General features: G+C 47.4%; 1 pseudogene; it reads right to left on the bottom strand.

Annotated features, from left to right (window-relative positions):
- Nucleotides 1-299: 299 nt before the first annotated feature.
- Nucleotides 300-2,074, bottom strand: LOC120849268 (annotated as a pseudogene).
- Nucleotides 2,075-5,427: the final 3,353 nt, after the last annotated feature.

The following is a 5,427-nucleotide window of genomic DNA, read 5'->3' as shown; positions in this document are numbered from 1 at the left end:
TGACGTCACGGCGACGTCAAATATGTTGATCACCCACTCCGGCAACTAGGACGGGTACAGCCGTTAACATCCATGCTCCCTCGGGGCCCTCGAGGCGCTCTTTCTGCGCTCAAGCGTAGGGTCCTTGTTTCCGCCGCCTCAAAACATGGCGTTAATATCGCCGCCTCTACTGTTAGTTAGTTAGTTGGCGGTACCTAACCCCTTTTGAGACAGGGGGGTCAGCAAAAGTTCAAATTGCCGACACAGGTAAAAGTTTTAGTTCTTGTTTGGTTTTAGCTTTTCCCACTTTTGGGACACTTTCACTGGTTGGCGATCAGACGTAGTCTCTTCCATTCAACGAGAATGCGCTTGGTGGCCAGTGAACCGTGGGCTCCTTCCCCGAATCCCAGCATTTCGGGAATTCTCTCTTCGCTGGTCGCCCAGGGCGGTCGACAGTGGTCTAGGGCAGGGCACCACAGCAGCACGTGGAGAACGTCCTCGCTTGACTGCCCGCACAGATGACAGGCTGTGTCGGTGTCTCCGAAGAGTTGGGCACGTCGGCAGCCTGTCATCAGCGCTCCTACCCGTGCCTGAAACAGTAGCGCACTTTCATGGTCCCCTCGATAGTGTGTGCAGGGAGACGGCTCAGGCTTGTGGAGCGCGTAGATGCTCTGGAGGCTCTGCTTTTTCCTCACCGCTTGTCTCCAGGCCTCAAGTTCAATCGCGTTCACCTCCTCTGTCACAGCCTTGAGCCATCCTTTCTCCGATGTGGCCTCATGTCGCCTTGTCCCTTTGCTGTACACAGAGTCGAGCCTGGCGATGGTGTTTGACCAGTTCGTCCTGCTGCTGCGGTATCTAACGTAGTGGAATGTCCTTTTGGCGTACGCTTCGTCTGGCATGTGGATCAGGCGCCCGAGGTATCCGAGCTTGGCCCTTGCATCCCGTTGCTTGAAAGTCGACCAGGCCATTTCTCCCGTGACGGCCAGGTTTGCAGTTGCCCCGTTTCCGCCCAGTGCCACCTCCCGATTTCCACTTGATGGCGATCCAGTGTGTTCAGGGTGGTCTGTTGGAAGACCACTGCGTCGTTAGCGTAGGTGACCGCCGGTACTGCGACACTCTTCCACAGTGCCCTTGCAAGGGTGTATGGGTTATAGGAATACTTTGCCATGTTCCACAGGTGACCTTTTCGGATGGTGGAGGTTTTTAGGGTGTTCCTCTCGTGTAGTTCCAAGTACAGCGGGCCTTCTTGAAGAGTCACTCCCAGATACCTGTATTCCTTGGTATATTCTTCTTCCACCTCCTGTACTCTAAACGTGTGATTAGGCTCGTGAGCATTATAGCCCATCCACTTTGATTTTTCCTTACTGAATTTGAATCCCTCTTCATTCCCAATTCGAGTGCCGATATCGAGCATGTCTTGAAGGTGGGTTTCATTCTCTGATAACAGGAGTATATCATCAGCAAAGGCCAGTACTGGAATATAAGTTGTTTCCATATCATTACTGGAGGTAATGGTTGTGAAAGAAACACCCTGCCCTTTGGCTTGCAGCTCCAGAATGAGATTGTTGATGTAGATGTTGAACAGGGTTGGAGAAAGGGGGCAGCCTTGGCGCAGACCCACAATCATGTTCACCTGCCCTGATAAATGTTCTCCCAAACTGTATCTGGCGTTGCATCCGGCGTAAATGTTTCTGAAGAGCGATACTGTCTGAACATCCAGTGCCATCGCTTCTAACTTCGTCCACATCTTCTCATGGGGCACTGCATCATAGGCCTTTTCCAAGTCAAGGTAAGCCAGATAGAGTGGTGACCTATCTAGATTTTTTAGCTCTATTAGTTGTGTGACAGTGAATAAGTTGTCGCTGCCCCGCCGGTTCCTACGGAATCCGTTCTGTGCCTCGCTGAAAAGGTAAGCTTTCTCACAGAGTCTCTGCAGTCTGTCTTGCAGAATTGATGCAAAGAGTTTGTAAACATTACTTAGTATTGTTATCGGCCTGTATGAGTCTAATGATTTCTTGTCTTTATCTTTTCCTTTGTAGATTAGTTTTATTTTGGCTTGTTTCCAGGCTTCAGGAATAGCACTTTTTGCCAGCATGTTGTTTAGAAGGTACCTTAGGTGCTTCTGTGCTACCGGTTTAAGCTTTTTCAGGAACTCGTTGGGGGATGTCGTCTGGACCTACTGCCTTTCCTGCTTCTAGTTTATTAATATGTCTCTGCAGTTCCCCGGGCGCTATTGGTTCAAGAATGCTGCGGTCAAATTGTTCCTGAGGTCTTAGGGATGTTTCCTCCTGTGTCCTCGGTCTGTTGTAGAGGGAGGCTTGAAGTCCCTGAAAGTATCTAGTCATCGATGATTTCTTCTTCAGTGGTCCATTAGTCTTCTCCACTCCCTACCGTCTTGTGTTCAAGGTCCTCGTGTGGTTGGAGAGATCGTACATATCTCCAAAACCAATGGCTTTTGTTGTCGCTTTCTTGTAGGGCTTGTTCGTGTTTCGTGTGTATCTTCAGAATTTTCGTCGCCACTAGAGATTTTACTTTATTTTTCTGTAGCTCGTAATTTTCCCAGTTTTGCTTTGCCATGCTGTATGCCGGGCCGCCCCTAGATGGCGCAGGTTGTCCTGTCGCGTCCTTAGCGGCCGGTTCGCTGCCCCCCCCCCCCCCCCCCCCCCCCCCCTGGTTTGCTTGCCTGATTTCATTTCTCCTCGATTTCATTATCGTCTTCTGGGTCTTTTATTTTATATCTTTTTTCGTAAACCACTGTAGCGCAACTTCAGAGAAGCTGCTCCTCAAGTGGTTAGGAGGCAAGGAGCACACGTTTACTTTTCATACATTCTTTATTATTTACACAGATCTCATACATACAATGGAAGATATATACAGGTAATAAAATTTACGGAACAAGAGAACAGATGGCACGAGAAGCACGTAAGAGCACAATGAAAGAATATACATTTATAAAAGATATCGCACCACCACAGTTTTGATCAGCAGAAACTTCAATGTTTCGTAGACAAAACATATGATTTTTTTGTTACTCAGCTGATAAATGACTTGTTTTACGGTTTCTGTGTTTTCCTATCAGCTGCAGACCTTTTCAAATGAGGTTTTTGCAGGTCTCTTTTTTTAAAAGGCGTAAATGCCTCAGGGTTCGTAGCAGAACATCTGTTGGAACTTCTAGCCGATTGCTGGACAGACAAGGTCTCCGACTGTTCTGTCATGAAAGCACTAAGATTCTTCATCACATCGTCCTTGTATACCAGATTGAGAACGCACGCCAGAAAGCACTCCGCTTGCCCACAAAAGTAAGGCAAGGGTCTGTGGGCAGAAAAAGAGCACCAAAAATGCCTGTGTCGTCCTGTGCGCTTAGCACGTGTAACGGTTCGATCTGCCTTCGAATTTCAGGTGCAACGTCGCTCATACGTAAGAAAAAACGAAAGCAAACGTGTGTTAAGTGCTGTGAAATGGGCTTGAAACGAAACTTCACCTCTCGCTTCGGAACTCCTTTGGGAATAGAAAGAACGACAAGACTTTCGACTTGCTGGAGTTCCCGCACCATTTCGCAGCGCAGTAGCGCCAAGGTATCCTGAGAGCACCAGAACTTTCGAAGTCAAATTAGCGCGGACCGAGCGAACACCACGTTTTCCGCAGAACACTCGGAGCTGACGATCACGCTCATCGGATGTCGGCGACCGTTGCACCGGTGGCACCGGTTACGCCGTTGCCATGGCCATTGACCCGGTGGCAATGTCGATCGCAACGCCATATTTTGAGGCGGTGGAAACAAGAACCCTACGGTTGAGCGCAGAAAGAGCGCCCCAAAGTAACCCGTCCTAATGGCCGGAGTGGGTGATCAACATACTTGACGTCATTGTGACGTCATCCTGACTCTTGGCGGCCTCTACCGAGGTTTCCTTGAACGCCGCTAGCTGCGTTAGCCTGGCTAGCCGGCAAGCCACCAAACGAGTAGATGGTGGAGGGACCAGCTGTATAAATGGACAAATAGCTGGCGGTAGCTTGCACCGCCTATCCTAAAATATGGGCAGCCTATCCCCGAATCTGCTTTGGCACGCGTGTAAAAGCCGCTAAAAAGCAACAAGGCATTGAACATATTTTACGGTATACTTATAGTAAATAAAAGGTGTGTCTCCGAGTAAATTACTTTAATAATTACACTTATCACGTTGCACAGGAACTAGTTTCGTTTTAGCTTCAACTGCGTTCTAGACAGCCTGTAGCAACACCTCAGCTCAGTTCAGTTCAATCACAGTTGGGGCCGATATCTGTGATTGAAGTCAACAACAGTTCAAAGCGCCCGTGTATGGGTATAAGTGAAAGTCAGTGAGAGTAATCCCCCAAAACGGTAATACTTCAGTTCAGTCCCTCCCTAAGTTTAACACTTCAGGGGATTAATTATGGTCCCTTAAGCGCCGTCGTGTCCACAGTTGGAGGAGTAACCTTGATCCATTTGACTGCAGTGGTTCTCAACCATTTATGTTTCGCGGACCAATTGTGGATCGGCCGAGATGATGGAGGACCCCGTTCGTGGTGAGGGGAAGGGAAAGTATAAGTTAATTATGATTGTGATTTAGTAAATGGATGTTACCAAGGGCTAGTGTGAAGTAAACTTCACTTATTGACATATACACGAGAAAACGCACCCGAAAATTGGAACGTTTCTTCTGAATCTGAAAAAAGACAACTTTTATTTCCGGGCTCGACTGATGAGGCTGGGCTTTGCGGACCCCTAGAATGCCTCCGGGGACCCCAAAGGGTCCGCGGACCCCCATTTGAGAACCACTGCATTTGAGGATCAACAGGGCTATTATTGGGATGCAACTTTTTGATTGTTGCATGACTAACATTTCGTTCCTTTGGGGATTAATTGTTAAGAGGAGAATGGTATTTTCACGACTGAAGAAAAAAAAAGCAATAAAGGAAATTAATCAACACGCGCACCCCGAAATCCTGTGCTCTCCGAAAGCATATTATACACCTGAAAATTGTGTTGCGGCAATTAGGCTAAAATAGTTTTCACTCGCAGCGATATATTTTTGTCTAATTGCAGGGGTAAATATTTTTTTAAAGGTGTCTAAAATGGAAACATAAAAATCGACTGCAGCAGTCGACTTTTATGTTTTTATGCGTCAAAAAGAAATAAAAAAAGTATTCTACTAACATTCTCCTACACAAAATTTGAACCCTGTTTGTTTGTTTTTCGACCGTTGTGAGTTGCACGCGTTTTGCCTTGTGTAGCCGTCTTCAATAAAAAAAAAAAAAAGCATTCAACCCCAACCCTGTTGCACGACACAGCATGATTTGCAAATAATTACAATAGCTTATTTTTCAACTTTTAGCGAGCAATTTTCGCTCGCAATAGTTTGCTACCAAGGGGAGAGGCACGACGGCGCATGCGTGTCAGTCTCCTGCTAGAACGAGGGTTGCTTCTTGCAT

The sequence above is a fragment of the Ixodes scapularis genome, unplaced genomic scaffold (assembly GCF_016920785.2).
Source record: "Ixodes scapularis isolate PalLabHiFi unplaced genomic scaffold, ASM1692078v2 PGA_scaffold1__304_contigs__length_218370807, whole genome shotgun sequence".
Taxonomy (NCBI): domain Eukaryota; kingdom Metazoa; phylum Arthropoda; class Arachnida; order Ixodida; family Ixodidae; genus Ixodes; species Ixodes scapularis.
This window is presented reverse-complemented; position numbering and strand designations above follow the sequence as displayed.